The sequence below is a fragment of the Procambarus clarkii genome, chromosome 35 (assembly GCF_040958095.1).
Source record: "Procambarus clarkii isolate CNS0578487 chromosome 35, FALCON_Pclarkii_2.0, whole genome shotgun sequence".
NCBI lineage: Eukaryota > Metazoa > Arthropoda > Malacostraca > Decapoda > Cambaridae > Procambarus > Procambarus clarkii.
The window spans coordinates 12,660,310-12,673,086 of record NC_091184.1 but is presented as its reverse complement, the minus strand read 5'-3'; positions in this window follow the sequence as shown (position 1 = coordinate 12,673,086).

Genomic DNA, 12,777 nt, shown 5'->3' with positions numbered 1-12,777 from the left:
CTACATCAACGAGTGCTTGACTAGAAAAAAGACAGCAACTCCTCACCGCCTGCGTCAAATCCGTAAACAAAACCCAGATGCGATTCATCAGTGATTCGTTAGAGATGGCGTGATTAAAGTGAGAAAGATCTCAGTAGGTAAAATGTTTACAATTGCTAATGAGGATAACCTCAACACTGTCCTCTCCCAATGTGGTTTGTCTCACCTTATTATCCCTCTCATTGAGTCAACATAATTAACCCCCTTGTCACTTAGTGAGGGCTAGGTAACCAAAGTCTCTTTGTTACACTTTTTTAAAGTAAATTTTAATTTAATTTATTTATTTATTTATTTATTTATGCATATACAAGAATGTACATAAGGAATGTGAGGATACAATTATGGTAATTACAGTCTTGTAAAGCCACTAGCACGCGCAGCGTTTCGGGCAGGTCCTTAATCTAAGAAAATTTTAAGGAGGTAAATACTTGCAAAATTTATAGACTAAAAAATGATAACAGATTACATGGAATGAAAAAAAAAAAGATGAGAGAAAATTATAGGTACAGTATATTAAAGCACATAGGTAGCTATGATTGATTGCAATGACAGCTTAAAATGGTAGTTGACAACAAATTGGTAGGCACAATACAGCAGAAACAATATAAGATTGATTGCAATGACAGCTTGAATGGTAGTTGACAAAAATTGGTAGTCACAATACAGCATATGGCTAGCACATAAAAGAAGACAGCAATGAACACAATGATAAGGTTGTTTGATATTACATAAAAATTATGAGATTGGGTACCACTAGGTACAGAGCAAATTTAAAGCTCAGTGTAGGAAACTAAATAGATGAAGTTAGGTACTTTTTGGTTTTGCTTTTAAATAAGGCAAAAGTTTTACAGTTTTTCAATTCACTAGGGAGTGAGTTCCATAGACTAGGTCCCTTAATTTGCATAGAGTGTTTACACAGATTAAGTTTGACCCTGGGGATATCAAAGATATATTTATTTCTGGTGTGGTGATAATGGGTCCTATTACATCTGTCCAGGGAGAGTTTCAGAGCATGGTTTGCATTTAAGAACAGGGTTTTGTAAATGTAGTTGACACAAGAGAATGTGTGGAGGGAGTTAATATTTAGCAAGTTTAGAGATTTAAACAAGGGAGCTGAGTGTTGTCTGAAAGCAGAGTTAGTTATTATTCTGATAGCAGATTTTTGCTGTGTGATGATGGGCTTAAGGTGGTTTGCAGTGGTAGACCCCCATGCACAGATACCATAATTAAGATAGGGGTAGATTAGTGCATAATATAGTATAGTATATTAATGTATATTAGTTCATTATTGGACTTAATTAATTGAGTGCATTAATATTTTCTCTAGTTCTTATTAATTATAGGATCATAACTAAACTATTTATAGTTAATAATCATTAGATTAAATTTGCCTATGTTTATTATTCAACTTTTTTCTTTGATTTCATTTATTACCTCTGTTGCCTAGCCTCGCCATACTCCCTTATTCCATTGTACCCCTGGCTTTGCCTGTGTCTCAAAATGCAAATTATTACTGACAGTGTACCTGAGAGTACTTGTAAGCAATATACCTCATTTTTCTTTTTTTGTTCATTTTGTGTTTGTCTTGTATAGGTCTTGTTTATATTTTAATTTTCCCCCTTTTATAAAAAAAATTTGTTTTGTAATTGCCATTCTTACCTTGTTTTCCTACAACCAGCCTTCTTATGCAAACAAGTATAGACCCAGAACTAAACCTCTTATCCACTATCTTTGACAATCATCACTTTAATGATCAAAATTGCAGATATTTTGCAGCACATGATGTAAACAATGTATTAACACATAATCACAATATCTCTGTAATTAACTTGAACGTTAGATCCATATGTAAACACTTCGATGATGTTAGTGCCTTGATTGAAACTATTGACAACATATTCTCTTTTATTATACTTACTGAAACGTGGTTGAAAGAGGATACTACTCAACTCTTTAACATGCCTAACTACTCAGCAATTCACAACTGTCGTCAATTTCTGAGAGATGGTGGTACTGCTCTTTACTACCACCAAGAACTAACATGCTTAAAAGTAATTAGAACTTCTCTTCCATTGGGTCATCCCTTGCAAATGATATTCCATCTTCCAGTACTGACGTTAAGGACTATCTTACAGGTAACTATCCACAGTCTCTGTACCTAAAGCCTATTAATTCCACTGACGTCAATGAGATAATCCTTTCCCTTAAAACCAAGTCTAGTGCCCTTGAGGAGATACCAACTTTAATTTACAAAAAAGCCTTTAGATCTTTAGCCCCTGCTATTGCATTGCTCTTCAACGAGTCACTTGAACTCCAAACATTTCCAGATATTCTAAAAAAAGCGAGAGTAACGCCTGTCCACAAATGTGGTGATCTCACAGATGTTAACAACTACAGACCTATATCAATCCTGCCAAACTTGTCAAAAAATTTTGAAAAACTAATCTATAAGCAGCTTTACTCTTATCTAGCCAAACACAATATACTTAGCCCTTGCCAATATGGCTTCAGACCCCAAAAAAGCACTAACGAAGCACTTATTAGTATGCTTAACTCGATTCATACAGCTCTTGATAAAAATGAGTTCCCTGTTGGGTTATTTGTGGACCTGCGTAAAGCTTTTGACACTGTCAACCACCAAAACCTTCTTCTTAAAGTTAATACTCCATAAGTTAATACTCTGATCGAGGGAGGACGCTACGCACGCTACGCTCCTCACTATAAGCTGTATATCAGCCCTTAAACTTACGCCAGATGATGTAGACCACCACCCACAGGCAGCTAAGTACATGGAGTCCAAGCATGTTATAGCAAAACCAAAGTAACCGACCAAAATCGACTCATTCCATCTCAAATAAGTTTCAAAACAATCCTCTACGGTGTGAGTACCAGTGCATGCTGCCGCCACCGCGCTGCCTGACGCAAGTTTCTTCTCAACATATACCCCTCAGTCCATTCTAACCAATCATGTCTCCTAAAAATGTGACTGTGCAGGGAAATAAGGGCAACAAACTCCTTAACAAGACATCCATCCCGGCCAACTCTAACAATATCCGTGTTTCTCCGTCTGGAAGCTCTGGGGTCCGGGGTGGCGGAGCTGCCCTCCCCGGATACAAGACACTCCGTACATTGACAACATCGCACACTAATATTTTTACCACTTCGGACACCAGCTTTCGACGTTTCGCATATGTGTACGTGTTCCATATTAAAACGACAATATAATGCTATTAACAATTAAAATCTTCTATTTAACAGGCATATAGTTATTAAATGAAGTTTAGTGATGTAATAGACATAATCCGGAGTTGGTAAGGACGCCGCCCGCCAGCGTAAACACAACACACCCGAATGCCCACAAACACGATACAACGCACAAAACACAACACTTCTGTCAGTTTTTGGATAAACTCCTTTTATATTTATTATGTGAGAGTTATAAATGTATAAAATGATAACTATTATAGGTAAGCGCCTAATATTTAATATTAATAAATAAAAAAGAAGTCAGAAGCCACACGCCTGTCTGTATATGTCTTTTGTGTAAAAGTATTTTGGGCGCTCATGTACTTGTGCGCTAGCTGGCGTTCACAACTGTTCTCGCCTACAAGCATTAGAATTAAACAAACGAATTTATTTTTTCATTTATATACAAGAAGAGAAGGCTACCCTTGAGTCTGTAATATTCATCTGATCACTAGTCTCCCATTTGGTCCTCATTGCTTTATCTTACTATTATTGAATGTCAATAACCGTATTATGCAATTTCAATTTCTTCTATTTCTTTCTTTATTATGCACCCCATACCCATCCCGTGGGCGGTGGTGTAAAGGATTACAGAGGCACATAATCGGTTCAGGAACTGAACCCTCTAGTTCGTTTAACTAAGCAAATAACAATGTTTGACGCTAGTTACAAAATTATTAATGTTGTATACACATGTACACACACTCATACATACATGTACATATATTATATATATATGACAATGTCAGACCACGGAGGAAAAATGAAACAGGAAATTTCCTTAAGTACTTTCGTATATTAAATACATCTTCAGAAGGTTTTAATATACGAAAGTACTTAAGGAAATTTCCTGTTTCATTTTTCCTCCGTGGTCTGACATTGTCACATTCTTAATCACGTGTTTATTTTCGTGATATACACACATTATATATATATATATATATATATATATATATATATATATATATATATATATATATATATATATATATATATATATACATATATATATATATATATATATACGTATACATATATACATACACATACATATTTAATCACCTACACAAATACACACATCAATAATCTTTGTGTCACAGGTGATCAACAAGAGGCTCACAACAGTCACTATAAAAGGCACTTTACATCTATAGTGAGTCACACAGTTACTAGTCTTGCTGCACACCCACCCAACTGGGCGGCAGCTTTACAGTCATGTGCTGCACACCCACCCAACTGGGCGGCAGCTTTACAGTCATGTGCTCCACACCCACCCAACTGGGCGGCAGCTTTACAGTCATGTGCTCCACACCCACCCAACTGGGCGGCAGCTTTACAGTCATGTGCTGCACACCCACCCAACTGGGCGGCAGCTTTACAGTCATGTGCTCCACACCCACCCAACTGGGCGGCAGCTTTACAGTCATGTGCTCCACACCCACCCAACTGGGCGGCAGCTTTACAGTCATGTGCTGCACACCCACCCAACTGGGCGGCAGCTTTACAGTCATGTGCTCCACACCCACCCAACTGGGCGGCAGCTTTACAGTCATGTGCTCCACACCCACCCAACTGGGCGGCAGCTTTACAGTCATGTGTTCCACACCCACCCAACTGGGCGGCAGCTTTACAGTCATGTGCTCCACACCCACCCAACTGGGTGGCAGTTTTACAGTCATGTGCATGCATTACCTACAGTAAGCAAATTTTGGATACTTCGCTAAGATTTCGGCCAGCACATCATTATGAATGAAGTACTTACACATTTCATTATGCAACTTTAATAAAGTTGTCCATCAGCATTTTGTGGTGTTCAGCTACCCATATCTTCTGTATGTTCCTCACATTACCAGTATACACAAACATTGACATGTAGGGATATAGACTCTCAGGTAAGTTAGTAATTTAAATGCACAGTAGCAGTCCTAGGCATTCAATCCCCGACCGCCGTCCAAGTGGTTTGGCACCATTCCTCTCCATCCCGTCCCAAATCCTTATCCTGATCCCTTCCCAGTGTTAAATAGTTGTAATGAACAGGCACTATATATATATATATATATATATATATATATATATATATATATATATATATATATATATATATATATATATATACCAGTATAATCTAATAATATATACTGGTCTAATAAAATAATTAGACCAGTTAATACTCTCACTCGTTGTGTTAGGATATGTTAGCTTGATAAAACTGACTGTTCATTGTTGAGAAATGTGTTAACAAACAATATATCTGACTTTATCAAGACTGTAGCTTGCTTAGCAAAGGGAACTTTTTTTAAATTTGGGTTCAGTTTAACTACCGCTCAATGAATGAGTAATTGGGGCATAATAAAGGAACTAAGCTGATAAAATGAAAGATGGGAAAACAACATTAGAGAGATAAACTCGAGAGACGTTTTCATATTAACCCGAAAATTATTTGAGGAGCAAGACGGACTGCGGGTCAGGCAATTGGTCTTCATGCTATCGTGATGGGGGATCAGCCATTACACGTGTTAATGACTCTTGTATAGTTGTGTAGTTAAGGACAACAGGGTAAAGGGGTAATGGGCATTGTGGTTGATTGTTCTACCTGGGAATCCTCCACTGTTTTATATCTTATGTATGTATGTGCTAACCTAGTTGTGGTTGCGGGGGTTGAACTTTGGCTCTTTGGTCCCGCCTCTCAACCGTCAATTAACTGATGTACAGATTCCTGAGCTTACTGGGCTCTGTCATATCTACATTTGAAACTGTGTATGGAGTCAGCCTCCACCACATTACTGCCTAATGCATTCCATTTATTAACTACCCTGACACTGAAAAGTTCTTTCTATAATCTCTCTGTGGCACATTTGGGTACTCAGCTTCCACCTGTGTCCCCTTGTGCGTGTACTACATGTGTTAAATAAATGTATGTATGTATGTATGTATGTATGTATGTATGTATGTATGTATGTATGTATGTATGTATGTATGTATGTATGTATGTATGTATGTAAGGAGAGAGAGAGGAGAGAAAGAGAGAGGAGAGAGAGAGAGAAAGAGATGAAGACCGAGACAGAAAAATAGATATAGACAGAGTCAGGGAGAGAATGTTAGACACAGAGACGGATAGATAAGGATATGCAAAATCAGTGAGAGAATGACAGAGATAGAGCGAGGAAAGAGACAGAGAGATAGGCTGACACAGAGAATGGCAGAAACAAGGAGAGGCAGAGACAGAGGGACAGGGATAGGAGCAGAGGGACAGGGACAGACGGACAGGGCCAGAGGAGGGACGGGGGAACAGAGGGGGGGCAGTGGGACAGGGAGGGAGACAGGGACAGAGAGGGGGACAGAGACAGAGGGACAGAGACAGAGGGACAGAGACAGAGGGACAGGGTCAGAGAGGGGGACCGGGGGACAGAGGGAGGAGAGGGGGGCAGGAGACCAAGAGAGAGGGGACAGAGGAGAGGCAGGGGATAGAAAGAGTGGGCAGGGGGACAGAGGGAGGGACAGGGACAGACAGAGAAGGACAGGGACAGAGGGACAGGAACAGGGGGACAGAAAGGGGGGACAGAGAGAGGGACAGGGGGCAGAGATAGGGACAGGGGAACAGAGACAGGGACAAGGGGACAGAGATGGATAGGGGGACTGGAGGAAAGGGAGGGGGACAGATGAAGGACAGCGGACAGAAAGAGTGGGCAGGGGGGACAGAGAGGTACAGGGGACAGAGGACAGAGAGAAGGACAGGGGGACAGAGATGGACAGGGGAACATAGAGGAACAGGGGGACAGAGAGTGACAGGGGGACAGAGAGAGGAACAGGAGGACAGAGAGGAACGGGGGGACAGAGAGAGACAGGGGGACAGAGAGTGACAGGGGGACAGAGAGAGGAACGGGGGGACAGAGAGAGGGACAATGGGATAGAGAGGGACAGGGGGACAGAGAGAGGAACGGGGGGACAGAGAGAGGGACAATGGGATAGAGAGGGACAGAGAGATGGAAAGGGGGGACAAGGGGACAGAGAGGGGGACAGGGGACAGGGGGAAAGGGATCGGGGACAGAGGACAGAAAATGTGGGCAAGGGGACAAAGTGAGGGACAGGGGGACAGGAGGAAAGGGGGGAGATGTATGAGGGGGGAATGTTTGCGAGAGATGGAGAAGGGGTATTTAGAACGGTAAGTTAGAGAGGGGACAACTAATGCGCATCATTGAAAAGCAAATGAGCATCATTGCAATAGCAGGAGCCACGCCTGCTATTGCATCTTCATATCTTCAGCCTGCGTTGTTGAGACATTGTTTATTAAGCGGTGTCCAATAACAGTATCTTCGGTATTTAAGCGATACCTTAAAAAATACTGGAAATATTGAAAGATGTTAATCCAGATATTAATCCCCTTGTGCAACGCACACAAGAGGCAACAGCTTCAAGCTCTGCAAGCGGCAATATAAAATAGAGAACAGGCGATTGTTTTCACTCATAGTGTAATAAACCCACGGACCCACCCACCCGCTGAAGCCGTAAATGCCAAGACATTACTTCCGTTTAAAATTAAGCCGGAATAATCCTCAGGTATGTGGAGGATGGGGGAGGCCTTTGATCAACCGCCGACTTCCTGCCCCGTCGACGGGGCCATCAGCCCTCAGTGTGCCCTCGGCCAAATTCATGTGAAATATGTATGTGTGTGTATTAAATATTTTAATTTATTATTTCCAAGATTTAGCTGTTAGCTCTTGGACCCCGCCTTTCTAAGCGTCGGTTGTCTAATGTACCGACTCTCGGCCTCTTTTCCTCCATCATATCTAAACAACATATATTTTTATCTAACACACACACACATTCCCAAGATGCAGCCTTTAGCAGCTTCCTGACTTTCAGGTTCCTATTTACTGCAAGGTGAATAGAGGCATTAGTGTGTGTATGTTTGTGTCTGTGTGTGTGTGTGTACGTGTGTATGTGTGAACGTGTACGTGTGTGTTTGTGTGTATACTCACCTAGTTGTGGTTGCGGGGGTTGAGCTCTGGCTCTTTGGTCCCACCTCTCAACTGGCAATCAACTGATGTACAGATTCCTGAGCCTACTGGGCTCTATCATATCTGCATTTGAAACTGTGTATGGAGTCAGCCTCCACCACATCCTTGCCTAATGCATTCCATCTATTAACTACTCTGACACTGAAAAAGTTCTTTCTAACATCCCAGTGGCTCATTTGGGTACTAAGTTTCCACCTGTGTTCCCTTGTTCGCCTACCACCCGTGTTAAACAGTTTATCTTTATGTACCCTATCAATTGCTCTGAGAATTTTGTAGGTAGTGATCATGTCTCCCCTTACTCTTCTGTCTTCCAGTGTCATGAGGTGCATTTCTCGCAGTCTGTCCTTGTAACTCATGCCTCTTAGTCCTGGGACTAGCCTATTGGCATACCACTAAACTTTTTCAAGCTTCGTCTTGTGTTTGACAAGGTGTGTGTGTGTGTGTGTACGTGTGTAACACACACGTACTTATGTGGTACGTATGCACTACATAATTGTAAGGCGTTTGCTGAATTAGAAAAGTCGGCTAGCAGTCCACCCTTAACGACACAATTAACTCATTACATGAAAAAATACGTGGCTGTGCAACAGTGTGTGGGAATTGGGGAACTGGTGTGCATTCAGGCGACTGGTGAGGACCAACAATGACGTAGAAGGATGGCACCAGCGTCTGAATCAAAGGGCAGTGATTGATTGATGAAGATTAAGCCACCCAAGAGGTGGCACGGGCATGAATAGCCCGTAAGTGGTGGCCCTTTTGAGCCATTACCAGTATCAAAAGATGATACTGGAGATCTGTGGAGGCGCAACTGCACCCTGCGTGACGGGAGATGTCTCCCGGACCAAATGGTGACCAAATGGACGAAAGGGCAGTGAGGGACAACTTGGCTTTATATATTTTAATCCCCTTACTGTACCGTGAGGTGTCCCTGGTAACTTTGCAATACCAACTGGTTTCTGATCAAAAGCTAAAGTCCAGTCGCCGCAAGGGGCAATAAAGAGAAACAGGAACATTTGTGGAAGCTTAGGGACCGTTACGAGGAAAAACAGATAAGCACCTCAAGGAATGTTCGCGTTTTATCCCAGGAAGTGCCTGAACTAGAATTAGAAAACAGCAGTCTGTTTACTGGTTGTTATTTAACTTAAGTTAGTTGTAAATGATAATGTAAAAATAGCCACTGAGAACTGATGAGTTGCCCAAGACTTTTGCTCGTAAAGAGGGAATTGATTACAAACTTGGACTGCCTTTGAGCAGTCTGAGGGCAGCAATATCCCAGGAACATCAACTAAATTTCGGAGACTTGAGGCAAAGTGAAATTCACACCAGTTACTCCATCTATCATCATTCTATTATGCAGGAAGAACCGCACGTCTATGGGTCATCCAATAATGTTAGCAGACTTCTAGATGTTACCACTGCTAGGCTTAGGCTCGGCTACAAGTACCTCTGGGAGTTTGTAACATCTGCTGATGTAGATTTGACTAAATGTAAACTCTGTCAGCAGAACTATTCGCATACTTTGCATCATTATATAATGGAATGTGAAAAAATCGCGGAATTTAGAGATAACACCATCAATAGTGTCCAAGAAATGTATAAGTATTTCATTCATAATGATGTGCTGCCCGAAATCTTAGCAAAGTATCCAAAATTTGCTTACTGTAGGTAATGCATGCACATGACTGTAAAGCTGCCGCCCAGTTGGGTGGGTGTGCAGCACATGACTGTAAACCTGCCGCCCAGTTGGGTGGGTGTGGAACACATGACTGTAAAGCTGCAGCCCAGTTGGGTGGGTGTGGAGCACATGACTGTAAAGCTGCCGCCCAGTTGGGTGGGTGTGCAGCAAGACTAGTAACTGTGTGACTCACCATGGATGTAAAGTGCCTTGTATAGTGACTTGTGAGCCTCTTGTTGATCACTTGTGACACAAAGATTATTGATGTGTGTATTTGTGTAGGTGATTAGATATGCATGTGTATGTATATGTGTATACGTATATATATATGTACATGTATGTATGAGAGTGTGTACATGTATATATAATATTAATAATTTTGTAACTAGCGTCAAAAATTGTTATTTGCTTAGCTAAACGAACTAGAGGGTTCAGTTCCTGAACCGATTATGTGCCTCTGTAATCCTTTACACCACCGCCCACGGGATGGGTATGGGGTGCATAATAAAGAAAGAAATTGAATTGGTCTGATTAAGACTTTATGACCATGTAATCTATGTTTTGCTCCACTACTTACTGGTTGAGTATGGGGTGCATAACAAATAATAGCCTCCTTCGTGTGCGCCTTGTTTCTAAACGTGTTAGTCTTAAATCCTTTAATCTCAAATCTTGCTACAATGTACCTCTTAATATATGTTATGTACTCTCGCAACCCAATGTACCTTCTTGTATATAAATAAATAGATTTCAACTGTAAGGGGGTATGGTTTGCACCTTGTTATTCTAATAATGGATAAATAATTCTAATAATAGAAGCGCTAATTATATGAACAAGTGCCATGTATTTATTCAGATGAGAACAACAGCGAACACAAACCAGCGCATATACGAACGGAATGGTTTGTATGTACAAACTTCTCAGTGAACGAAGTTGTTTCTAGCCCGGTATCCGAAATTGCAGTATACGACTTGACCAGTCCCCCCCTCCCCTCCACCCCATTGAGCAAAGGAGCAGAGTCCTCTCAACCCTCTCCTATGAACATCCTAGCATCCCAGTATAATCAACTCAAGCGAGCTTCCGGTCCCTCACCGGAATTCACTAACTGGACAGAGAATCTGTGGTTCAAAAAGTTGTGCCTAGTCCTCGAGTCACAAAATTCTATTATCTTGAGTCTTCTCAACGAGAATCTAGCGAACCGCGCTAATCTCCAACAACAACAACAAGAAATAACCCTCCTCCGCGAGGATATTAGAAACTACAAGGCTAGCCAAGACCAACTACAGCATGATTTGAATGATCTCCATGAGGAAAACAACCTTCGGAAAACTGATGAAGCCTTAAAAAAGCAGGAGGAAGCTCTCAGCAAAATGACTGCATGTATCAGTACATTTTCAGCTCAACGTTCCGTCTCCCAGGAGGAACAAGACCAGCAAAAGCTGCTAGACTCTGTTATCGTGTCGTCCCAAGATATACCTGTGGAACATGAAGGTGAAAATTGTTTCGAAATAGCTCAGGATCTCTTAAAAAACAAATTGCAGCTCAATCTAAACAAAACTGACGTTATTGCTGCCTACAGAGTAGGCAAAAAGAATCCATCAGGTCCAAATCAACGGAAAATTCGCCTGAAGCTGTCTTCCCAGTTCACGAAATCCAATCTAGTCCGGACAGCTGCATCCCTACGGAAGGGATTATACATCAACGAGTGCTTGACCAGGAACAGACAGCAAATCCTCTACCGCCTGCGTCAAATCCGGCAACAAAACCCAGATGCTATTCATCAGTGCTTCGTTAGAGATGGTCTGATAAAGGTGAGAAAACCCGCAGAGGGCAAAATGTTTACTATTACTAGAGAAGAAAACCTCAACACTTTCCTCTCCCAATGTGGTTTGTCTCACCTTATCACTCCCAATGAATTAACTTAATTAACCCCCTGTCAACTAGTGGGGCTAGGTATCCTAAGTCTCCTTGGTTCATTTTCTGACTTAATTTTTAACTTACTCTTACCTAGTCATTTACAGAAATTATTTAATTGAGTGTATTAAGTAGTTCTTCAGGTCTTTTTAATGTTACAGTCATTACTGAACTATCTATAGTTATTAATCATTAGCTTAAATTTGCCTATGTTTATTATTCAACTTTTCTTTGATTTCATTTATTACCTAGGTTGCCTAGCCTTGCCATGCTCCCTTACTCCATTGTACCCCTGGCTTTGCCTGCATCTCAAATTGCAAATTGTTACTTACAGTGTACCTGTGAGTACTCGTAAGCAATCTACCTCATTTTTGCTCAATTTGTTTTTTTTTGTATTGCTTAGTCTTGCTTATATTTTTTGTTTTGTATTGCCATATCTTGTGTTTTGTATAGTCCATGTTTACATGTTTTTTCTTTAATCTCATTAATTGCCTAGGTTGCCTAGCCTAGCCATACTCCCTTACTCCATTGTACCCCTGTAAGCCCCTTTTGTGTTTGTTTTGTACAGTATTGTGTATATATTTTTCCCTATTTTATAGCTTTTTTCTACTTATTTCTGATTCTACAATCAGCTTTTTTTATGCAGTCAAGTATAGCCCCTGAACTTAACCTCTTATCCACTATCTATGACAATAATCAGTCACTTTATAATCACTTTATCAGACAATAATCACTTTAATGATCTAAATTGCAGATATTTTGCAGCACATGATGTAAACAATGTATTAACTCATAATCACAATATCTCTGTAATCAATTTGAACGTTAGATCCCTAGGTAAACACTTCGATGATGTTAGTGCCTTGATTGAAACTATTGGCAACAAA